The sequence below is a fragment of the Spermophilus citellus genome (assembly GCF_964194105.1).
Source record: "Spermophilus citellus genome assembly, chromosome: 9".
Lineage (NCBI taxonomy): Eukaryota > Metazoa > Chordata > Mammalia > Rodentia > Sciuridae > Spermophilus > Spermophilus citellus.
In genome coordinates, this window is record NC_138191.1 from 85,738,202 (window position 1) to 85,765,250 (window position 27,049).

The 27,049-nt window shown below is 36.7% G+C and overlaps 1 protein-coding gene across 3 annotated transcripts in view; it reads right to left on the bottom strand.

Annotated features, from left to right (window-relative positions):
* LEPR (leptin receptor) overlaps positions 1–27,049 on the bottom strand; it is a gene marked incomplete at its 3' end in the record, with an annotated part of 187,561 nt that overhangs the window by 122,051 nt on the left and 38,461 nt on the right. For all 3 annotated transcript variants that reach the window (XM_081305679.1, XM_081305678.1, XM_081305680.1), the window contains exon 5: positions 23,301–23,346. The remainder of the gene's footprint in view (positions 1–23,300; positions 23,347–27,049) is intronic.

The window sequence follows — 27,049 nt, forward strand, 5'->3', positions numbered from 1 at the left end:
CATGTGAATGTAATCACCTCTTTGAAGACCCTTCCTCCATGTTCATGCACATTCTGAGGTATTGGGGGTTAGGACTTTCACTTACAAATTTCAAAGGGAATACAGTTCAGCCTACATAAATTGCTTTTTCAGTGGGACCAAACTGAGGACCACTACTCTTGTATTTCATACAACTTCTGCATTGTCAGTATTGCCCTATTAAATATTCTTGTTACTTTTTCAAAAGTAACATTCAATGATTATTTTTAAAGAATCCATCATCTCTTCTCAAGCATGGTTCTAAAGAAAAGCTGAGGAGAAATAGCCATATTTTAGGAGACTATGTCAGAAGAATATATCCAGAATATTCAACTTGGGCCCTTGTATTATACCTGACATATGAATCACCATATTTGGCATTGCCACCTTATTTTTTTTCCTTATATAAATGATTACTGAAAGAAGAAAGCACAAGAAGTCACTCTAAAAATCCCTAATATTTAAAGGAGAGGCAGGAAATGGGAGTCCCACTATTTTGGATTAAATGGTATCCCCCATGAGATATTCTCAAATCCTAACCCCTGGTACTTCTTAACATGATGTTCTTTGAAAATAGGGTCTATATAGATGTTATTGAATTAAGATGAGATCACTGTTGATTAAGGTGGGCCATAGTTCAATATAACAGGTGCCCTTGTAAAAGAGAAAAACAGAGATTCAAAGAGGAAAATATGGCAAACAGAGGGAAGATAGCCAAATGAAGATGGATACAGAGGTTGAAACTACGCTACCAGAAGCCAAAGGTATGCCAGGGGCCATGAGAACCTAGAAGAGGAAAAAAAATGATCCTTCCACAGAAACTTCACATGGAGAATGGCCCTACCAACATCTTGTATGGACTTCAAGCCTCTGGAACGGTGAGATAAATTCATTTTAGTCCAGTTTATATTACTTTTTAAAGGCAGTCCTAGGAAATGAATATGTATCCCACAAGAAGATTGAGAAGAAACCAGAAAGATAATGAGAAAACTGGACTGTTTCAGAATTTGGAAGAAGAAACTGGATGGAGATATCTGTGTATTGTGAGCTACCCTAAACAGACTGGATAGTATTCAAATGATAAAGTGTCCATTGAATTTAGCATTATACAAATGTCTAGGAGTTTATTATCAATGTCATAAGAAATTGTCAGGCAACTTCAAAAAGTATAGAGATCACTTTCTGTTTGAAAGGTTGAGGAAGATTTCATGGAGAATGTGACATTGAGAATGGAATTTAAATTAAGATTTCAATATGCAAAAAGGGATAGTAGCAGCAGAAAAAAGGTGATTAAAATTAAGGAGGAAAAAATGCAGGACATGTTGGGGAAAGGACCAATAGAATATTAGCTCTTTATTAAGGAGATGTCATTTGGGGTCAGATCATGGATGTCCTTAAAAGTTATGATAAGAAGTTTGAATTCTTCTCTTGAAAATGGGGCATGACATATTATTAAGTTAGGAAAGCTGTATATAAAACATTATAGAGGTATCATGATGTAAGCAAACAGTAAAGAAGACTGGGAGATACTAGGATTCTGGCTGGGCATGGTGGTTCATACCTGTAATCCCAGAGGCTCAGGAAGCTGAGGAATGAGTATCATGAGTTCAAAGCCAGCTTCAACTGCTTAACAACTCATCAAGGCACTTAACAACTCATCAAGACCCTGTCTATAAATAACATAGAAAATGGCTGGTGCTGCGGCTCAGTGGTTAAGCACTCTGGATTCAAGTCCCAGTACCAGAAAAAAAAAAAAAAAAGATTCTGCAGATATGAACTCTATTGACAGTGGAAATGTAAATGCAGTCCGTTTCTATCTTTGAATCCCTCCCAGGTATCAAGTCCCCTTCTGGCTTCCCTGCATTAACTCTGATAACACCTCTCTGTGGTAGAATTTATTACTCTAATTATATACTGTACTTGTGGATATACATTCAATACCTTGACTGAATTCACACAGACATGAGACAGACATGAATGAACCAATTTCTAATGACACTAAATTGGAAAGAAATGGAGGGCTTAGGATCTAGCTCAATGGTAAAGCACATGCTTGACATGTTCAAGGCCCTGAGTTTAATCCCTAGAACCAACAAAAAAGGGGTGGGGCTGATGGTTATACCTAGAAATTTGGAATATTCTTGGGTTCCTGCCTCATCAGCATATCCCAACCCATGCTGCAACTCTTTTAAGTAAGGTTTTATACTTTATTCATTTTTCACCCACTCTCTTCCCCCCAAATAGGAGAAGAAGACTATGAAGAGAAAAAAAATTTATTGAGAACTTTGGTGTGAACATACCGTATATACAGAGATAAGAAAAATTGTGCTCTATGTGTGTAATAAGAATTGTAATGCATTCCACTGCTGTTATGTATTTTAAAAAAATAAAATCAATAAAAGATTTTTAAAAAGAAGAAGAAAGAAACAAGCAATGCTCTCGGGAAACTTGCTGTATTCTTGCCTTGCAATCGGTTTGCCATCTATTTTCCCCATCTTTCCTATCTCCTAAATAACAGTGTTTCACTATCATAAGCATTTAATAGCTTTTTCCACTGGCACCAGTGGACATCAGGGGCATTTTGACATAGTAAAGGCCCCTTTGAACTATCTTTAAAGTGAATGCTGCTGCTCAAGTGCACATTGGTTTTCCTTTTAGACTGGGATCACTTAGTGCTCCTCTGTCAGAGACTCACTGATGACCATTTACTCTTGAGACAGACATGAATGAACCAATTTCTAATGACACATAATTGGAAAGAAAGCTGCACCTTGATTCCTGCTTGTAAGTTTATTGCCTCAAAATAAAGATGCAAACTTTGAAAGAGAACATTATTTTTTGTGCTTGACAAAAGAGCACTTGAGCTATTCTTCAGTGAGCTTTTAAAGAAATCCTTGATTTATTTATTTTTAAATAATAAAATATCATAGAGTCAGTATACCTGCATGGCCTGCACATTTAAAGAAATGACTGATGTTACTGCAAGGTAACTGGCTTTGTCTTAGGTTTAGAATCTCAACTAAGCCAAAAACATGAGAATCTAGGATTAGGAAAGAAAAGCACAGGGACCAAATCAATGCTTTTCCTTCTTCAGTTTATCTAATAAATGCACTCATTGTTGCCATGGCAAAAGAGACAGTCTGTTTTTCCCATTCCTCTATCTCTACCCATTATTATACTCAATACCAGAAAATGTCAGATTTTACCATCGTCATTCTTAGATCATTATGTTTATCCATCTACTCTGCGTTTACCACGCTCCTCCACAGTCTTTTTCTCAGTAATACTCGGAAAAAAAAAGGTGATTGCAAGTGAGGGAAGTGGCTTCCAATGCAGTTAGAGGCAGAAAGAAGAAAAGAATGGTGGGAAGGAAGTGAAGAGAAACAATCACTGAAGCCATTCAGCCAGGAGGCTCTTCCTAATCTTGGAAAGCCCCTCATATTTCAAAAAAGAACCTGTAAAAAATGCCATTAAAAGCAAATTTTACCTTGTTAAGAAGTTTAATCAACTTCATAGAGGTCCATTTTGGCCTTCTAAATACAGATTGGCCATAATGATGGAGCTGGTATTCTTTTTGTCATCATTAGATTGAGCTCATTGGAACATAAAGTCTAAATTAGGGGCACTGATAAATAACACTACTCTTTGTAGTCATATGACACAGCAAGTATTCAATTCAATTCCCAAGGCCACCTTTTATCAGGGACACATGAAAATACATGTGTTTTCAAAAGATCACTTTAGGTCTTTTTACCCCATTACCCCAGTCATTGAATCACTGGTGTATTCAAAAAAACTTAAATAAGAGTACATTATGTGCTAAGTATAGATTTCACTTGAAGTCTAAAAAAGACTTATCCTTTCTCTCAAAAAGTTTACATTCCAATCCTGACATGCAAGAGTATTTTTTGTTTAGAAAAGAGAAGACTAAGTTTGAATAGCTGTCCCTGGGAGGATAGAAAAGTCAGGAAAATGCCAGGATCTGGAGAAAACAATCACTGAGGGTGAAACAAGTGGTTTCATCCTGTTTACATGCCTTGAGGCTTGAATGCACAAACAACCAGCTTATAATGCTCTTTCTCATTCCGATTCAATTTATCACAAGGGAAAGGGGGTGATGTAACCTGCCTCTCTTTTCATAAATCCCTCAGTTGCAGATGCTGATGTTTATATTAAGACAAATCCTGCAGAACACTAGTACTATTGGAAAGCTCAAGGCAGGAAGAGTTCCCAACCTTGAATACCCTGGGAAGAGTACAGGGAAGGAAAAAAATTTGGATTTGGGCTTCAAAGATTTGAACAGCTGTCATGTGCAATAAGGAACAACTAGACTTAAAGTTATAAGAAAACAATTTGAGATTGACAAGTGAATATTAGAAAGAATAAACTTTCAGATCAATATATATTTTTAAAAGGAAAAAAATCAAAAGCAATACTTTTTAAATTGTATGTGAATCACCTGGATATCCTGTTAAATGTAAATTCTACTTCAAGTCTGAATCGAGGTCTTCACTTCTAACAAAATCCCAGGTTGTTCTGGTGCTGGTGGTTCTAGAACCATCTCTCAAGTTACTGAACAGTTATCTGACAATGGGATTCATTGAGGCCTACTTGGTTGCCAATCATTGGAAGTATTTGAGTAGCTGCTAATAATAACAGAAAGGATTTCTACACTGCATGTGAGAATGGGTTCTATATTCCCTTTCAAATCAAATGATTTGATTCAATGCTTTTTAGAATAGAATTTTCATGTGATTGTTTCTTTTAAGTATTATAATACATTCACATACATAATAAAAAAAGTAAGGCAAAACTTTCTTAAATAGATGGAGAATGAAAAGTCCTTAGATAGTAAATGACTAGTTCAAAATTTACTCCATAATTCAACAAACTTATTGAGCATCTACTCTCAGCCAACTCTGGCACATAGCTGGACATTCAGCAACAAATTAAACCAACCTGGCTCCTGCCCTTCAAAGTTCAAATCTAGCTGAACAGCATGCAACATTTTATGGCATACATCTTATTTGCTATAGCACATTGAATTGCCAAATAAGCCAGGATCAAAGAAACTAATCATGACAGTTTGACCAAAGGGAAGCTCATTGATCATTTAGTGTCAAAAGGAACAGCAACACCAGAGAAAAGCACTACTGAACTGTGCAAGCAGCTCTGGATCCATTAAGAATAGACAGAATGATCCTGGCACTTTGACAGGCCAACTTTTCATCCCACTCCAATGAAGCATAATATTGGCAAGAATTAAATCATCCTAACTACTACAAACAAACCAGAAACTCTAGAACCTCCATGTACTCACCTCCCCACCAAACGACCCACCCTCCACTGCCCATTTTGTAGGCTGAGACCAAAAACCTCCTACAAGGCTGTCTTGCAGACTTCACACTGGAAAAGTTGGTTCACTAGGACCTCAGGGAGATAAAACCCTATCAATGTATGAATGTATGTTTAGTTTTGGTGTGAATTTGGACATTTCTTTCTTTCTTCAATACTCTGGAACATACAGCATGTCACCATTACTCTCTCTCAATCCCCTGATGGTCTCCATATTTTATCACCTTTTGAAGACTAGAATGCTACTAAGCTCCTTATGAATTAATGCTCTCTGCAAGGTTCTACTCCTTTCTTGTTTCTCTATATCATCTTTGTTTAATATCCTTCAACCAACTATTCTTCCCATTTTATATTTAAGCTCATATATTAGGAAAAAGACGGAGATAAACTGATGTATCTTTGTATGGTCTCTGGTAGCCTATTATGGTCAAAGGCTAGTTTTAACCATGAAACAGGTCTGATGGAGGTTAGCAAGCAGGTGTTTTTGTTTTGTTTGTTTGTTTCCTTTTATTTTCTTTCTTTTTTTTTTTTTTTTTTTTTTTTTGCTGAGGACCAAACCCAGGAACTTTCACATGCTGAACTATACCCCCAGATATACCAGGTGGATTTTTTAATAATGGAATACCATCTGCAAGGGAGTGAGTGAAGAAAAAAAACCCGCAAAACAGCTGCTACAGATGCTTAAGTAGTTCTTTAAGGAGCTCTATTTGCAGCAAACACAGAGAAACTTTGCACCCCTGAGTTAATCAGTCATAAGAAATGGACCTGCTCCTGAGCTGGAAGCAGAATCTTAGATGAATCATTTCCCTATTTTGAAGGGTTATCCCACAGTTAGATTCAGCTATGAGATGTCAGCACACAGTACTGCTAACAGCTGAGGAAATGAGTCTCAGTTCTTAAGGTGCCTTCAGCAGCATCTATTACAAGCTAACTCCTGCACTAATGGGATTTATTTGCTTCATAAAATAAATTCACTTCATCTGAAAAGAGCTCTTCCAGGATGGGCACCCCCCCTCCATTTTGTCCTGGGGATTGAACCCAGAGGTACTTTACCACTGATCTGCATCCCCCGTCCTTTTTTATTTTGAGACAGGATCAAACCAGAAACTAAGTTGCTGAGGGGCTCACTAAACAGCTGAGGCTGGCCTTTAACTTGCAATCCTCCTACCTCAGTCTCCCAAGTCACTGGAATTACAGGCATAAACCACGATGCCCAGCTTTTTTTTCTTTTCTCTTGGAAAAATTTACAAGACAAAGGATGGTGGGGAAAACTATAGCCTCCACTATTATAGCTAGCCTTTGAGTCACACTTGATTCTTGTCATCATCTTCCTTTCCTTCTATTCTAAATTCCCTCACCCTTAGCTGCGTCTCTGCTAGTTTAACTGTTGGGTGACCCAGGGACTCATTCATGAGATGTAGGAGCCCCTGGTCACCAATCCTTTTTCTCATGCTGTGGTTACTTCACTTGCACATTTACCATTAACTTAGGGAAGTGTCAAGAGACACTTGCTAGATTATCTGGATGTTAAATGTATTTTTCCCTGACATCACCATGTAGCAACAGCCTACTACTTCCAGGAGTTACCACTACTAGCAAAGTGTCTCTTTTTTGCTATCTCTTGGTATAAGGAAACTAAACTTACTGGTATTAACTAAAACAAATTATGTAATGGAATACTTGATATAAAATAGTTCCCCGCTGAAATCCTAGAAAATATTTTCCAAAGTGATCACTGGGAGTGATGGTGAACACAGGGAAATTCCTGCTTCTGTCCCTTGCTTCATTTGTATCTTACTGACTGGGAACACAGTACTATATAATGGTCACTTATTTAGGATATATGCTGCATCCTGGAGGATTGCACTCCATCTGTGCAGAGTATCACCTCTAAGCTGTTACTATAATTGTCTCTGCAAAGTTTACTCCATCACTCAAATAGGCCAGCAGCCTCTGGATGTTACAATATGTGATAGAACCAATGAATTCACAATCTTGATGCTGCACATCTCCTTTTGTTGTAAAAGAAGGTTTTTAATCCATGCTGTGTTTTATCAGATGCTGTGTCAGTGGATCAAACATTAGGTAAACCTTCATAGAGTGGTGTTGGCTAACCAGGAAAGGCTAACCAATACCCATGTCACTTGTAATCAATATATGATTGTTCTTCTTCCAGGGTAAAAGAAATCTAATGTAATCAATTTGCCTTCAAGGGGCTGGTTGGTATCCCAGAGAGATGACTGCAAAACACACTTTTTTGAAGGAAAAGTAGTTAAGAGATTCCAAAGTCAAGAGAGAAGACAAAAACAAAACCACTAAAGGAATTCAAAGTCCCTAGTAAATATTAAGAGCAGTCCAATTCTTAGCCAGATTAAAGGAACATTTACTTCAAATCCTATATCCAGCTTTCAACCAAAAACTAAAAGGCAAGAAAAAAAAAGAGAAGAGACAAAGCAAGTATCAGAAGCCAACTCAGATAAGATTCAAATGTTGAAATCATTTCTGACTGAAGATTTGAAATAACTATGAATAATATGTTAAGGCCTATAAGGTAAAAAGTAGGCAACATACAAGAGATGGGTAACATAAGTAGAAAGATTAAGAACTCTAAGAAAAAAAATTAAGAGCTAGAAACCAAACATACTGCTACAAAAGTGAAGAACATCTTCTAAGTGCAGATTAGTAGACTTAACACAGCTAATAAAAAAAAAAACTGGTGATCTTGAAGACCAGTCAATAGAAACAGCCTAAATTCAAATTCAAAGAAATAAAAGAATTAAAATGCCAAATTATAATACATGAAAATTGTAGGACAACTTCTAAAGGGGGCAATGTATGTGAAACTAGAAAAACAGAAAAAGAAGAAAGAAAGAAATAAAAAAAAGGAGCAAAAGAAATATGAAGTAATAAAGGATGAAAATCTTCCAAAATTAATGAAAGATACAAACCCAGAGATCCAGGAAGCTCAGATAATATTAAGCATAATAACTTTTTTCTTAAACTACACTTGGTATGATCAAACTTCAGGCAACCAAAGACAAAGATAAAATCTTGGAAAAAGCCAGACCCAGGGATGTGAAGGGCAGGGAGGCATCTTACAAGTAGAGGACCAAAAATGAAGATTACAGCAGACTTTTCATCAGAAACTATGCACACAAGAATAGAGTGGAATGAAATATTTTTGTGTTGAAAAAAAAATCAGCCTCTATCCAGTGGAATTATCCTTCAAACATGAAGAAGAAATAAAATCTTCTCAACATAGAAGGTATTCATTTCCAACAGAATGGGAGATACAAAGAAATGTCAAAACAAGTTCTTCAGGACAAAAGGAAAAATTATATAGAGATGTTAATATAAAGGAGTACAGCAGGAATAAAACAGAATAAGCTTACATCCCATGCAAAAGCATGGATGGATGCTAAGTGCAGGTTGCTAAGTGAAAGAAGTCAGTGTGAAGAGACCACATACTATCTTCAATTACATGACACTTGGAAAAGGCAAAATGATAAAGACAATTTTTAAATCAGTGGTTTCCAAATCCAGATAAATGGACAATATATAAATAGTTGAAGCACATGAATTTTTTTAGTGCAGTAAACTTATTTTTTACAACACTGCTATTATAGATATGATTTGGATTATGCATTTGTCAGAATTCATAAAACATTATAATATGATATGAATCCCACTATGTATGCAAAATTGGAAAAAATCATTGAGAAAATCACAGGAAGAAATTCAGCATGTGGCAAAACAATCTATATTACAAATGTATGAAATAGTCTCACTGAAGGGGGTTGAAGAGAAGGGTGCAACTCTAAGTAACTTTGGAAATAGTTTTAAGACTAAAGGCAAAAGAAACTGTACATAAACACCACATCTAATGTGTACTCTGCAGGAACCTTGTTTTACTAGCAGACATAGACTCTGCTATCAATGAAACAGTGCGCATCTTGAAAACATTTCCACTTATGTAAGCAAGGGAGAAATAAAGGAGCAAATAAATAAATAAATACATTTATCATAAACATCACAAATTGCTACTAGTTTTCATGGCTTATAAACCCCTTCCCGTGATAAACTGGCCTTTCCGTATTTCTTGTCTGTAACTTCCTACTCAAATAGTAAGAAAGTTAGCTCCCACCATCTGCGACACATTTACTTTTATTCAATTGTAGTGTATGTGCACCATGGTTTCAGAATTGTTCCTTTATGCTCCTGTGGGATACTAATTTATCAACTAGTATAAAGACATGAAAAAATGTTCAGCATCTCTAGTAATTAGATAAATGCAATTAAAACTACTCTAAGATTTCATCTCACTCCACTCAGAATGGTAATTATCAAGAATACAAGCAATAATAAGTGTTGGCAAGGATGTGGGGGAAAAGGTACACTGTTACATTGCTGGTGGCATTGCAAATTGGTGCATCCACTCTGGAAAGCAGTATGGAGATTGCTTAGAAAACCTGGAATGGAACTAACATTTGACCCAGCTATCCCACTGCTTAGTTTATACCCAAAGATTTAAAATCAGCATATGATAGTGACGCAGCCACATCAATGTTTATAGCAGCTCAATTCAAAGTAGTTAAACTGTGGGAGCAACTGAGATGTGCTTCAATAGATGAATGGATAAAAAATGTGATATATATATATATTCATAATGGAATATTACTCAGCATTAAAAGAGAATAAAATTATGGCATTTGCAGGTAAATGGATGGAGTTGGAGAACATCATGCTAAGCAAAGTAAGACAATCCCCAAAAAACCAAAGGCCAAATGTTCTCTCTGATAAGTGGATGCTGATCCATAATCAGGAGGAGGGACATGGGAAGAATGGAGCAACTTTGGCCAAAAAAGAAGCAGAGTAGGGGAGGGGGAATGGGGACAGGAAAGATGGTGGAATGAGATTGACATCATTATGAGGAACACATAGGTGTGATGCTACATCATGTACAATCAGAAAAATGAAAAGTTGTGCTCCATTGGTGTTCAATGAATCAAAATGCATTCTGCTGTTATATATACCTAATTAGAATAAATAAATAAATAACTATTTTAAAAAATCAATATTCTGACAAATTTCAGAAGGCAAAAGAAATGTCAACATGGAACCCAGAAACCCTTGGTCTGTGATCACTGGAAGAACTGATACTTTAAAATTATTTGACACAAATAGTGTGGTTTGAAGCACATATGAGATTCAGGAACTAAATATTATTACTTTGATTTGAGTTATAATTGAAACAGTTAATTTGTACTTTTAGTAGTGTGACTTGTAAAGGTAGCTTTGTTAATCTACTTTCTAGGAAGATACAAATTTTGTTTCCTATTTTAACTTGAATTGTAGTATTTTAATTAAAATGCCTGATATTTTATGTTTAAGAAGTTACCTGGTCCAATGTCTAGGGACAAACTGGTACTTGCTGATTATATAGTGAATGAATAAATAAATAAATAGCCCATTAAAAAAAAGAACAGTGTACCAAATATCGATTTAATTTTTCTATACAATTATGATACATGGTAAAATTCACTTTTGTGCTTCCTCTTTCTCCATTAAATATCTCTTATAGACAAGTGATTTAATGTGATATTTTTGAGAAATCGAGGAAAATATGCTGCTTGATTGAGAACAGAGAACAGTCACAAAGCCAAAACACAGGTAAGAAAAATAATTTTGAGAAAACAAATGGGAACCAGAGGTGACTAGAAGAGACATAGTCCTCTGAGAACCTTTAGGGACATAAAGAAGAGGGAAATGAGTTTCCTCTAAGTCTGAGGAATGTGGCTGGCAAGTAAAGTACAAATCTGTAAGGCTGCTAGGTAAGAGGACACATTGTTGGTAGTGTGTGGAGGCCTGCTTTAAAACAGGAATTTTAAAAGTATCTGCCACATGCAATTTTATGAGCATAAAATGTTAAACTCCAGTTCACATCAGCCACTTCAAACAAAAGGAAGTTGTGATTTATTCATTGCCATCTTAGTTGGAAAAACCGAATGCCAGCACAGAAACTTCCTTTCAATTAAGTGTTCCTGGCTTTCTGCCTTCTTAAAATAAATCAAGCAGCACTGCCCCACCTCCCAGAACAAAAACAGCACCAGCACCATGTCAAAGTGAAGTCAAAAGCCAAAATCTCCAAAGCAGAGGCAACCAACCCCTTACACCAGCCTCAAACTCGGTTGATTCATCTCCCTTGCTTGCATAAGTGGAAATGTTTTCAAGATGTGCACTGTTTCATTGACAGCAGAATCTAGGTCTTCTAGCAAAACAAAGTCCCTGCAGAGAACACATTAGAAAAGAACCTGGAGAAAACAATTCAATTTCATGAAGCAATTATTGGTTATGCCAGACAGTCAATAAGAGATGACGAAATCAAGAACTCTGCTCTAACTTCAGGAGACTTTCAATCTAACAAACCAACAAGTAAGTGGCCATTTAAACAATGTAAAAAAGGTTGCTAGATGAAAAAAGTTCAGGTGATTGGTTGCACAACATTGTAAACAGACTTAACACCCCTGAACTGTACACTTAAAATGGTCGAAGTGCTAAATTTTATATGTATTTTATCACTATTAAAATTTTAATTTAAATATAAAGAGAAAAATGTAAGTGAAGATAATATTTTTTTTTCCTTTTTGGTACCAGGAATTGAAACCAGGGGTGCTTAACCACTGAGCCACATCCCCAGCCCCCTCCCTTTTTTTTTTTTTTTTGTATTTTACTTTGAGAAAGGGTCTCACTGAGTTGCTTGGAGCCACACTAAGTTGCTGAGGCTGGCTTTGAACTCATGATCCTCCTGCATCAGCCTTGCAAGCTGATGGGATTACAGGCATGCACCACCACGTCCAGCTGAAGATAAGTTTGTCAACCACCCTACTCTGTTGGAGAAAAAGACAGGGAAAGTCTGGCATTGACCTGGCCCCAGGCAAGACTGGATTCTGGGGAATGGAAGAAAAGCAAATTTTCAACCAAGAATATCCAGTTTGGAAAAAACAGAGAAGTCAGTTCAAAATCCATTCAGGAAAATCAATTATAAAATGCAAGAAAACACCAGAATTTGTATGAAAGTTCAGAGAAAAGAGGACAGAGATGGACAAAGTTATTGGCAGAGCACAAGAGCATTCCAGCAATAAGAGGAAATACAGAGCAATTGCCAACTGTTTTGGGCATCTCTGGCTCCCTCTTCAAGTTGCAAGACAAGGATTTCATGATGAGTAGGTACAGAGTTGGTGTTAGATAGCAAGGGTTGATGCAGGACAACAACCGACAAGGATCTGCCCAGATGGAAGGAGGAAGATCAAGAAAAGCTTCCTGGAAAAAGTGACAGTTAACATGAACTTTAAAAATAGGCTGGGCATAGTGGCACATTTCTGTAATTCCCAGCAATTTGGGAGGCTGAGGCAATAAGATCACAAGTTCAAGGGCAGCCTCAGCAACTTAGTGAGGTCCTAAGCAACTTAGCCAGACCCTGTATCAAAATTAAAAAATAAACAAGGTCAGTGGTGCTCAGTGGTTTAAGTGCCCCTGGGATCAATCCTTGTAGCAAAAAAAAAAAAAAGTGTGCTTGCTTTGGCAGCATATATAATAAAATTGGAGTGATACACAGAGGATTGGCATGGCCCTGCACAAGAACAACATGTAAATTTGTGAAGTGATCTGTATTTTTCTGTTTCCAGTCTTTCTCTGTTTTGTGTTACATTCTCCAGTTTAAAATTTAGCATCATAATCTCAGCTTTCAGATTACTAAACTGTTCAGTATACAAGGAAAAAAAAAAGAGATGCATTTTGAACATGAGACGTACAAAACAGCATTTCCATATGATAAAAATGACATGCCCAGTAAAGCTAAGGAAAGTCTAGAGAATGTGGTAATGCATACCTAGCAGATGCATTGATCTAAAATGTAAGAAAAATAACGCTGGAAAAAAGATGAGGATGATACCATTAGGGTCTCTCAGGTCAGAATACAGCAATAAATAAAATTAATCTGGTAATATGTTTTTAATGCATTTGAATAGGGAGATATAATACATAAAAATGTATTTAAAGACTTTTTCTGTGACTAGATAAGAAGATTATGCCTAATGTGAGTTTCAGCTTGATTATTGCTGGTATTCAGTTACTAATACTTAGTATCTAGTAGGTATAGATGAATAGCACTTATTTGCTGAGTTAACAAATCAAAAAAACACTAATGAATTAATTAGGAGGATCTAAGCTAAGGCTATAGCAATGGTAATGAACAATGAGAAATAAATAGAAAAGTATTGTTGAAACAAATTCAATATGATTTAATATTAGATCAAAAGGGGAGAAATAATACATGATTTTGAAGTTTGGGGTCTGGGAGCATTGAAGATGGGGTAGGGGAAGATCATGGGTCTTCTACCCCAACCTGTGCATAGGAAAGGCTTTTTATTGTTAATCCTTCTCATTGGAGGTATAAACTAGAATTGAGTTGGGAAATACCCACAATACAGAAAGGAGTACAATAAGGAGATTATAATTGACAAGAAATTGAATTATCTAGCGGATTCCAAATGGCGGCGGGCGCAGAGAGATCAAGTCTCTGACCTCTTCAGCTGTGCAGGCATAGGGAGTCGGAAACAACCTAAATCTGTTTGCTCAGGATCACTAGGCAATGCTGAGCTGACGTGGATCTGGGGCGAACAGTCTGGGCCTCTCAGAACACACACTGAGCCCGGATTGGCTGAATTCAAGCTCCCGTTTGCCTGCTTCCCACAGACAAACAGCTGTGACTCAGCACTAATCCATCCGGCTGAAACAACTGGTCAGCCCTTCTCATCCTACGGAGGTAAATGCCTACCGAGCCTTCATAGGTAGTGGCCACAGGTTTGAAACGGGGCTTGGGAGAGACAGTAAGGACCCACCCGTTGCATTGGTCACCCGGCAAAGGGAAACGAACTGTCGCCATTTGCAAGAGATACCACCATGGCAGAGAACTGACATCATCAGACTGCGGCGGAGGAGATAACTTCATTGAAACCTGCGACTACAGGTGTGTAATTCCCTAGCCTTCGCTCTCCACACATCAGGGAAACCTTAAGGGCCCCTCCCAGCTGTCCCATGATAGCCAGCCCGAGGAAATCAGACGTGGCGCGGAACTACCGCTCCCACCAGTGCTGACAGCTGAGGTCTCTTGCACCAGCTACCGGGGGCGTGGCTACCAGAGGGCAAGTAAAATTCACTGAGGATTCTCAGCCCCAAACTCTACAAACTTAGGGTCTGAGGGAATGGCAAACTGGAAGAGTGTGCCCAGTCGTTCATGAAAACAGGGCTCCCAGGAGCAGCAGACCTGGCGTGTAGCCAGTATTGTGGTGAGCGGCACCCGTGAGAGGGGTCTGGCTAGAGGAAAACTGGGAAGTGACTAGACACAAGAGGAGGCCCTAGGCACTCAGGATTGGAGACTTGCCCAGTCTGGGATGAGCTGCTGCACAGTGATTGGTTCCCACATATTGACAGGAGAAACTTGGCCTGGTGGGCACAGCGCCACCTACTGGAAGAGAAGTTAATCAAACTCTAAGACTGCATTTTAGTTTTGGGGGTTTTTTTAATCTCTTTTTTTCTTTTTTCTTTTCTCTTTTCTCTTTTTTTTGATTTGGGTTTTTCTTTCATTTTCATTTTTCTTTCTTGTTGTTTTTTTAATTTTTTTAACAATTTTTTTAATTTTTTTCTTCTAATTTTAATTTTAATTTTTTTTTATTATTTTTTAAATTTTTTTCTTTTTTTATTTCCTTTTTTTTTCTTCTTTTGTCTTTTCATTTCTTTTCAATTATCTTATCCCCCCTTCCTTGAATTCTACCTGCTTACTCTCATTCTCTTTAGTGACTTCTTCCCTTCCCTTCTAATACCTTTCCTCCCAAGCATCAAATAAATTTATAGGAGTAAACAGTAACTCAGCAGTCAAACAGAACAAGAAGTAACATGAGCAGCTTCAAAAAGCAAGGAAGAAAAGGAGTACAAACAATGCAGGACAGCCTAAATATTCAGGAGGACCTAGAGTCATCAGAAAAATGGTCATATAAAGAACTCAAGGAACACCTTAGACAGATGGAATGGAACCTTAAAGAGGATACGAGACAGCAAATTCAAGCAGCGAAAGAACACATTGAGAATGAATTACATAAACAGATAAAAGAAGAAGTTAAGCATCTTTATCAGGAGATAGAGATTATAAAAAATAATCAAACAATAATTCTAGAAATGAAGGAAACGATAAACCAAATTAAAAACTCAATTGAGAATATCACTAACAGAGTGGAGCAAGTAGAAGCCAGAACGTCAGATAATGAAGACAAAATATATCATCTTGAAAAGAGTCTAGCCAACTCAGAAAGACTGGTAAAAAAATCACGAGAAAAACATCCAAGAGTTATGGGATAACATAAAAAAACCAAACTTACGAGTCATCGGGATAGAAGAAGGTACAGAGATTCAAACCAAGGGAATGAGTAACCTGCTGAATGAAATAATTACAGAAAACTTTCCAGAAATAAAAAAGGAAACAGATATACAAATTGAAGATGCATACAGGACACCGAGCACACAAAATCACAGTAGACCAACGCCAAGACACATTGTTATGAAGATATCCAACATACAGAACAAAGAGAAAATATTAAAAGCTACAAGAGAAAGGAGACAGATTACATTCAGGGGTAAACCAATAAGGTTAACAACGGATTTTTCATCACAGACACTGAAAGCAAGAAGGTCATGGAACAATGTATTTCAAACACTGAAAGACGATGGATGCCAACCAAGAATTCTGTATCCAGCAAAATTAAGCTTCAGGTATGACAACGAAATAAAAATCTTTCATGATAAACAAAAGTTAAAAGAATTTGCAGCCAGAAAACCAGCATTGCAAAGCATTTTGAGCAAAACACTACACGAGGAAGAAATGAAAAACAGTAACCAAAACCATCAGTGGGAAGTGCCTCGGTAAAGACAGAGGGCGAGGGGAAAGATAATCATGGAGAAACAAACTAAATTTTTTTAAAAAAAGGATAAATAATCAAACATGGCTGGAAGTACAAACCATATATCAATAGTAACTCTGAATGTTAATGGTTTAAACTCTCCAATAAAGCGACATAGACTGGTATCATTGATTAAGAAAACAAATCCAACAATATGCTGCCTCCAGGAGACACATCTGATTGGAAAAGACATACACAGGCTGAAGGTGAAAGGATGAGAAAAAATATACCACGCACACGGTCCTCGTAAGCAAGCAGGGGTGGCCATCCTCATATCGAATAAAATCGACTTCAAGACTAAGTTAATCAAAAGGGATAAATAAGGACATTATATACTGTGAAAAGGAACCATTCACCAACAAGACATAACAATTATCAATATTTATGCACCAAATAATGGTGCTGCGACATTCATAAAACAAATTCTCCTCAAGTTCAAGAATCAAATAGACCACAACACAATAATTATGGGTGACTTCAACACACCTCTCTCACCATTGGACAGATCCTCCAAACAAAAGTTGAATAAAGAAACTATAGAACTCAAAATCACAATCAATAACCTAGACTTAACTGACATATATAGAATATATCAACCATCATCAAATGGATATACTTTTTTCTCAGCAGCACATGGATCCTTCTCAAAAATAGACCATATATTATGTCATAGGGCAACCCTCAGTAAATATAAAGGGGTGGAGATAATACCATGCATTTTATCTGATCATAATGGAATGAAACTGGAAATCAATGATAAAAGAAGGAAGGAAAAATCCTACATCACATGGAAAATGAACAATATGTTACTGAATGATCAATGGGTTACAGAAGACATAAAGGAGGAAATCAAAAAATTCTTAGAGATAAATGAAAATACAGACACAACATATCGGAATCTATGGGACACAATGAAAGCAGTTTTAAGAGGAAAATTCATTGCCTGGGGGTCATTCCTCAAAAAAAGAAAAAAACCAACAAATAAATGAGCTCACACTTCATCTCAAAGCCCTAGAAAAGGAAGAGCAAAACAACAGCAAATGTAGCAGAAGGCAAGAAATAATTAAAATCAGAGCGGAAATCAATGAAATTGAAACAAAAGAAACTATTGAAAAAATTAACAAAACTAAAAGTTGGTTCTTCGAAAAAATAAACAAGATCGACAGACCTTTAGCCATGCTAACGAAGAGAAGAAGAGAGAGAACTCAAATTACTAACATACGGGATGAAAAAGGCAATATCACAACAGATGCTACAGAAATACAGAAGACAATTAGAAATTATTTTGAAAACCTATATTCCAATAAAATAGAAGATAGTGAAGACATCGATAAATTTCTTAAGTCATATGATTTGCCCTGACTGAGTCAGGAGGATACACACAATTTGAACAGACCAATATCAATGGATGAAATTGAAGAAGCCATCAAAAGAATACCAACCATGAAAAGCCCAGGACCGGATGGGTATACAGCGGAGTTTTACAAAACCTTTAAAGAAGAATTAGTACCAATACTTTTCAAGTTATTTCAGGAAATAGAAAAAGAGGGAGCTCTTCCAAATTCATTCTATGAGGCCAACATCACCCTGATTCCGAAACCAGACAAAGACACCTCAAAGAAAGAAAACTACAGACCAATATCTCTAATGAACCTAGATGCAAAAATCCTCAATAAAATTCTGGCGAATCGAATACAAAATCACATCAAAAAAATTGTGCACCATGATCAAGTAGGATTCATCCCTGGGATGCAAGGATGGTTCAATATATGGAAGTCAATAAATGTTATTCACCACATCAATAGACTTAAAGATAAGAACCATATGATCATCTCGATAGATGCAGAGAAAGCATTCGACAAAGTACAGCATCCCGTTATGTTCAAAACATTAGAAAAACTAGGGATAACAGGAACTTACCTTGACATTGTAAAAGCTATCTATGCTAAGCCTCAGGCTAGCATCATTCTGAATGGACAAAAGTTAAAGGCATTCCCTCTAAAATCTGGAACAAGACAGGGATGCCCTCTATCAGCACTTCTATTCAATATAGTTCTCGAAACACTGGCCAGAGCAATTAGACAGACGAAAGAAATTAAAGGCATAAAAATAGGAAAAGAAGAACTTAAATTATCACTATTTGCAGATGACATGATTCTATACCTAGAAAACCCAAAAGGGTCTACAAAGAAACTACTAGAACTAATAAATGAATTCAGAAATGTGGCAGGATATAAAATCAACACGCATAAATCAAAGGCATTTCTGTATATTAGCAACAAAACTTCTGAAACGGAAATGAGGAAAAACACTCCATTCACAATATCCTCAAAAAAAATAAAATACTTGGGAATCAACCTAACAAAAGAGGTGAAAGATTTATACAATGAAAACTACAGAACCCTAAAGAGAGAAGTAGAAGAAGATCTTAGAAGATGGAAAAATATACCCTGTTCATGGATAGGCAGAACTAACATCACCAAAATGGCGATATTACCAAAAGTTCTCTATAGGTTTAATGCAATGCCAATCAAAATCCCAACAGCATTTCTTGTAGAAATAGACTAAGCAATCATGAAATTCATATGGAAAAATAAAAGACTCAGAATAGCAAAAGCAATTCTAAGCAGGAAGTGTGAATCAGGCGGTATAGCCATACCAGATTTCAAACTATATTACAGAGCAATAGTGACAAAAACAGCATGGTACTGGTACCAAAACAGGCGGGTGGACCAATGGTACAGAATAGAGGATACAGAGACTAATCCACAAAGTTACAACTATCTTATATTTGATAAAGGGGCTAAAAGCATGCAATGGAGGAAGGATAGCATCTTCAACAAATGGTGTTGGGAAAACTGGAAATCCATATGCAACAAAATGAAACTGAATCCCTTTCTCTCGCCATGCACAAAAGTTAACTCAAAATGGATCAAGGAGCTTGGTATCAAATCAGAGACTCTGCGTCTGATAGAAGAAAAAGTTGGCTCCGATCTACATATTGTGGGGTCGGGCTCCAAATTCCTTAATAGGACACCCATAGCACAAGAGTTAGTAACAAGAATCAACAAATGGGACTGACTTAAACTAAAAAGTTTTTTCTCAGCAAGAGAAACAATAAGAGAGGTAAATAGGGAGCCTACATCCTGGGAACAAATTTTTACTCCTCACACTTCAGATAGAGCCCTAATATCCAGAGTATACAAAGAACTCAAAAAATTAGACAATAAGATAACAAATAACCCAATCAACAAATGGGCCAAGGACCTGAACAGACACTTCTCAGATGAGGATATACAATCAATCAACAAGTACATGAAAAAATGCTCACCATCTCTAGCAGTCAGAGAAATGCAAATCAAAACCACCCTAAGATACCATCTCACTCCAGTAAGATTGGCAGCCATTATGAAGTCAAACAACAACAAGTGCTGGCGAGGATGTGGAGAAAAGGGTTCACTTGTACATTGCTGGTGGGACTGCAAATTGGTGCGGCCAATTTGGAAAGCAGTTTGGAGATTCCTGGGAAAGCTGGGAATGGAACCACAATTTGACCCTGCTATTGCCCTTCTTGGACTATTCCCTGAAGACCTTAAAAGAGCATGCTACAGGGATACTGCTACATTGATGTTCATAGCAGCACAATTCACAATAGCTAGACTGTGGAACCAACCCAGATGCCCTTCAATAGATGAATGGATAAAAAAAATGTGGCATCTATACATAATGGAGTACTATGCAGCAATAAAAAATGACAAAATCATAGAATTTGCAGGGAAATGGATGGCACTAGAGCAGATTATGCTTAGTGAAGCTAGCCAATCCCTAAAAAACAAATACCAAATGTCTTCTTTGATATAATGAGAGCAACTATGAACAGAGCAGGGAGGAAGAGCAGGAAGAAAAGATTAACATTAAACAGAGACATGAGATGGGAGGGAAAGGGAGAGAAAAGGGAAATTGCATGGAAATGAAGAGAGACCCTCATTGCTATACAAAATTACATATAAGAGATTGTGAGGGGAATGGGAAAATAAACAAGGAGAGAAATGAATTACAGTAGATGGGGTAGAGAGAGAAGATGGGAGGGGAGGGGAGGGGGGATAGTAGGGGATAGGAAAGGTAGCAGAATACAACAGTTACTAATAGGGCATTATGTAAAATTGTGGATGTGTAACCGACGTGATTCTGCAATCTGCATTTGGGGTAAAATTGGGGGTTCATAACCCACTTCAATTTAATGTATGAAATATGATATGTCAAGAGCTTTGTAATGTTGTGAACAACCAATAAAAAAAAAATTCTCTCTCTAAAAAAAAAAAAAAGAAATTGAATTATCTAGCTATACATTTTGGGATGATTAGAAACAGTGTTCTTAGCTAACCTAACAGAATTCTAAGCAACTTGGATATTTCAAAAAATGGATAACTTAGGTGTTACTCGGTTTTTCTCAGTAGCAAATATAAAACAAACAAAAAAGGTAATTAAATTGAAAAGCTGCCCTATAGCTCGTCTCACAATTTTTGAAGCAATCCATTTTACTTTAAGTACTCCTAACAAATACCTTCTAAAAGGCAAAGATACCGGTAAAAATGAAACTCAATGTTCCCAGCTCGCAATGTTTCCATCTCTGCCCTGATGGATGATACAATAATGAAGATGATCTACATACTCCTTACCGAAATATCTGACTATTTTCTAAAAAAGATGTTTCCTTTTTACACCATAGAGAGACAGAGGTTCCCCAGGTAGAGAACAAAGAGCTCTCTCCTAGAAGACAAAATCTTAGACAGTAAATTAATTGTATTGATAAATCTAATCATAATTCTGTTCACATCTTAAACTAAAGCACAGATAAAGGATGATGTAGGTTATTTTAATAGTCACTTACCAATAGTTATTTAGTGACATATTTACTAAGAAATTTCATTTCTTGCTTCAGGGTAACATGAGAACTTGAGATTTTTTTGAAGTTTTACAACCTAGCCACAGACATATTAACTGAAAATTAGGTCTCTTGTTAGAGTTCTTTGATTCCCTTGGTATATTCTGGGAATACAGTAAAATAATTGTCTCTACAATTTACCATAAAGAAATTTAAGTATATAAAAAAACATTAACCACTTCACATCTGAACTAACAGAACATGTTCTTGAGGCCAGGCTGATCTCCCTGTCAACAGGGACTCAGACCTGAGGAGCAGGGTACAAAGTAAGTAAAACACACAGACTGGCCTTTGGGGTGGGTGTGTGGCAAGTAAATGGAAGCACATTACATAACCATATACACAACTATATATTGCTCAGCCAACAGTGTTCATTTTGGAGATACAATGTTGTGATCAACATCCAACCCAAGATCCATCCAATCCCTTGTTTTCCAAATAGTATTCTATCCTGTTATTTAAAATCTATGGGCATCCACATTCCTCAGCCTCCCCTGTGAGTTTGATTGGGTTTCCCACAAATATAAATTATATTCACTTATGACATTATGTAGCCTCAGTCCTTTCTAATTCTTCATTCAAATCCGAGGAAACTCTCATAGGAAGGTGCTTGGAAGGTATTTCTACAAGTCATCCAAGAGGGTGGAGACCAAAACACAAGCATTTCAGCCTTCAAAGGCACAGCAGCTGGCTGGTAAGAACTTGTTCCTAATTCCAAGAGTAAAAATACACAAAATAGGCCATTTTCTTACAAAGTGTCTAAGAAGGAATGAAAATTTATTATAAAAGTGTCTGGGGTCTTAAAATATGTTTATCTTAAAGAGCTGCCATTTCTCATATCTCTTTTCTCTAAATACCATTCCTGCCACAGCCCAGATTGAAACAACTAGGATTGAAAGGGGAAAAGTTCATGAAGCCCACAGTGAATTAGGGAAAACAGACTTTACACCAAGAAAACAAAAATTTAAGAAGCACAAGGGAATTTGCTCTCACAGAAAAAGAAGCTTGGGATTGTCCTCACAAGAAAGTGCAGGATAGAGCTCTAAATAAATAGTGTTATCACCAAAAATAATAATAATAATAGCATTTTAAACTAACATCAGTAGGAACAGAAAACGTATAATTCTTTTAAAAATTCTTCTTCTGGCCTTAATCCTGTACTTCACAAATCATTTTCTACATTTCTCTTTGAGGGCATGGACATCAGAATCCTCCAACAATTGAAACAGTGCTAGAAACAATCACTATTGAGCACTTACTAAGTACCGCGGACTATGCAAAGTGTTTTACAGACATAAATTCTTTTAACTCTCACAATAACTCTATTGGTAATTAAAATGAATTTGCACCAAGTGAAAACTGCACTGGCATTTGGAATATGGAAAAAAATGTGCTTCTTCATCATGTCCCTTGTCATCCCTGAAGTTGAACCCAAAAGTAATGGGGGCAACGGGGATCCCACACAAACTAGAACTGCAGAAAAGCAACTAGGAAATGTGTATCTGAATGTTTGGTTTAAGTAAAGGGTGGGATAGAGGAGATGAATTAAAATCCTCGTGAATAGACAAGGTTAGCCTACAGTTTTACTCAAAATGTATGAATCAGAGATTGAGATTACCAATATATCTGCTGGTCTGTACATGCAATCACATTTATTTATAAAAAATAATAAATAAAAATAAATTGACTCTCGTTGGATTAGTTATGGTGTGTGTGTGTACATATACTTAGGTTTAGATGAAACTTATATGAAATCTCCGTATACATACATATGCCTAAAACCATACATATAACCAGGTATCCAATATTTACTTACCACACATTTGGCAACCAAGAACTTAAGAGGGAAACACACAATAAGCAAAACGTTCTCTCTGCATTCAAAATGGATGTGGTAAAAATCAGGTTCTTAGAGCACTGCCTTGTCCCTCCTGCCCACTCTCAAAGCTAATTAACTTTTATTTACTTACCATTGCTCAGGGGCTTGGTATTAGTAGCCTGTTTATTTTTATTCTCCTAGATAAGAAGTAAGAAAGGGAAAATTATTAGAGATAAAGATCTGCATTGGCCACAAAAAGCGACGTGACTTGAGCTTTTTAATACCTTGTTGCTGAACAATTTTGTGACTGAGTAAACTTTACCCAAAATCTATTATACAGTTGTCTTAGCACAAATTCTTATTTCGGGGGTGGGGGGACTTAGTGTTTTAGTTTTCTGTGCCCAGAGCATGAGTCAAGAATTACTGTTATATGGGTTGGGGTTGTAGCTTAGTGGTAGAGCACTTGCCTAGCATGTGTGAGGCACTGGGTTCAATCCTCAATGCCACATACAAAAAAATAAATAAAGGTCCATCAACAACTAAATATGCATATAAAATTAAAAAAAAAGAATTACTGTTATGTTAGGTTGAACAAACTGTCTTTTTCAGTGATAGCTTGATTGTAAGGAACAGAACTAACCTAGGCCAACTCCATTCAAAGCATTTGTGTGTAACTGTCCCTCTGGGGAAGATAATAATTACTCTCACAGACATGAAGAACACCTGACCCTCATGGAAATTGGAGCCACAGGCAGGGAAACAATCAGGTCCACGGTCACCTCACTCTCCCAGAGTGTTTCTCACCTGTGTTTTGAATCTGTGTAAAGAATCTCTTGGTTCTGCCAGGAACTTTGAGTGGTGTCTAGTTTTGTCCTTACTTCCAGCTTCAACGTCCCAACTTTCCACTCATTTCCCCAGAAATAGGTCTAATTCCAAATTCCCCAAGAAATGAATCTGATTGGCCCAGACTAAATCAGATGTTTACCCTTAGTCAAACCAGTTGTAGCCAAGTGTGGCAGGGTAAATGTTAGAACCATTACTGCCTAAAGCAGCCATTCAGAAGTTATTCATTCAACCACTTATTTATCTGTTTCCTTATAATATGTGGTCTCTCGACACATGGAATTCATGCTTGAGAAGAGATTAGTATTTATTCTATGCTGTTTTGAAGGCAGAACTCAGATCGAGAATGAAAATGACAGAAAAAAAGAACTATGCAACCACTGATGGACTCCAGAAATAAAATGGAAGATTCAAGGATGCTTTACCTAGCTCCTCAACCACAGCAAGTGGCAGTAACTATCAAGAATAGTGTTGAAGTGATTCTAGCATGGGGGAGAAGATGGAACTAAAGCATTTGCTAGTCTCTTTAAACTCCATGATTCCAGGGGCTGGGGCTGTAGCTCAGTAACAGAGCATCTGCCTAAAATGTGTGAGGCACTGGATTTGATCCTCAGCTCCACATAAAAATAAAGGTATTGTGTCCGTCTACAATTAAAAACAAAAACAAACAAACAAACAAAAACCCAACCAAACAAAAAAAACCACTCTGATTCCAAAATGGAGCTTCACAGAATGGAGTTCAGAAACAGAATGACAACATCTGAAACTACAGTTGACCGCAGAGAGGGCTTCCCAATAGGCTTCATTACGTTATTCCCCATCCTTGATCTTCATAGATGTACTCTCTGTACTAAAGACATTGTGCAAATGTTCAAAGAGAGCCACCGTGGCTCTGAAAGAACATTTTTATAAGCCATGTTGTAGGCTGACTGTACAAATCCGTAATAGAAGCACTATAGGATCTATTGTGACTAATCTGTTTTTAGAACAATACTGAGAAATGACACCACTTCTAATCAGAAAGGGAAATGGGCTGATCTCTCTGAGTATATGTGTGTGTCTCTGCCTGTGATGCAATAAAGGATTTATGTAAACAACCTTGAAGATCATCTGACAGGCAATACTCTGGATGGCAACAGAGGGAAGCAACAAACACCAGGGTTTTAATGCTGACTTAGAAACCTGCCAATGTGTTTCAGTCTGGCTCCCTCCTCTCTGGCCTATACCTTTTTCTTTATTTGGAAGTAGATAGAATCACAGCACTTAGTTCACATAATGATAAAAAGAAAAAATAATAGACTTAAGGCATTTAGCCTAGTGCAATGTGTGACTCATAGTGAACATTTAGCAATAATTTGTTACATAGTTTATATAATATTAATATGTACTGACTGCTTTGAATTTTATCATTATTCCTCCTGGCTTTAAAGATGAAGAAGTATTTTATGGTTGAGGACATTGAGACTCAGGGGAGTTAAGTAAATTGCTCAAAGTTAAATTTTAAGTGGCATACCTGTAATTTGCACTCAATTTGTTTGAAATCAAGAACTTAAATCAAGTAGTTTCTGACATCTTTAATATTAAACTTCTGCCTGGCATTTCAGGTAAACAAACATATGTTTAGAGATAAGTTCTTCAAATAAATGATTAAGTTAAAATGAGGCCTTTAGCGTAGACCTGTGTCCTTTATAAAATAAGGAGATCTGCCACACAAAGAAATTTAGCAGCAGATGTGCCTGCACAAGGAGAAAAGAGCACATGAGGATGCTGAGGATGCTGTTAGCAGGGCTTCTGCAAACCAAGGAGAGAGCCTCAGGAAAACCAAACCTACAGGCACCTTGATCTTAGACCTAACACCTCCAGAACTGTGAAAAATAAATTTCTGTTGCATAGGCCACGTGGTCTGTGATATTTCATTTTGGTAGCCCTAGAAAACTAACATATTCCTCACACATTTATTAAATATAAGCTAGCTATTCAAAATATTCTCATTTTTCCTTTTCCTTTTTATTGTACATTTTGCTTATTCATGTCTTCTTTTCTTATCAGCCTTGCTGGAGGCTTTCTGTCTTATTTAAGAATGAAACAGGGGCTGGGAGTGTTGCTCACTGCTACGGCACATTCTTAACATTGATACATTTATAAATACCTATAGGTATTTATACCTATAAATGCCTATTTATACATTTATAAGTACCTATATGTTCAATCCCTAGCACACAAACACACACATACACACACACACACACACACACACACACACACACATACACACACACACAGAGAGAGAGAGAGAGAGAGAGAAAAGAGAGTGAACCAAATATCCTTGTTCAGATTCTGGCTCTGCATTTCTAGTCGAATAAGCTTTGATAAGCCACTTAGCTTTGTTTCCCTCTATTGTAAATGAGGATAATTATAATGCCCTCCTCCATTGAGTTAAGACAAATAAATGATCAATTAATATAAATTAATAATTTAGTAACAATGCAAGTAAGTACTAAATATTAGCTGTTTTGTTATTTTGTTATAGCTAATATTTTTATGGTCAAAATTTAAAGTATTGCCTTTGGATGTTATTCTCTCTTTTGTTTTATTTTACTATAATTTTATCTTTACGTTCCATAATATACTTCCTAGTTTTGGTTTGGGGCTTACTTTTTTCTTTTTATAGTTTCTTCCAGTCTTTGCTAATTTATTTTTTAGTATTGCTTTTTCCTGTCAGAAAATGTATGCAAACCTATACATTTCTTCTGCTTTAGCTACTTTCAGCAAATTTTGATAGAAAATCGAAGGTATTCAGCTATAGGTATTTTATAATTTTATTATATATTAGGACTTATTGGATGACTTGGACACCTGAATTCTTTTTTAGCCTATTTTCAGAGATAAGGAGTCCTTCTCTGTTATCTTACATTGCTGTGCTCTTTAACAACCTGTCTCCTTGCAGCTTGCAATACCCCAGGCAGGCCTTGTGCTTCTGGTTTGTAGGCACCACATCTTTTTTTCTTGTGCTTTTCTGAATGTACCAAACTATTTCTTAAAAATTCTTCTGCATCC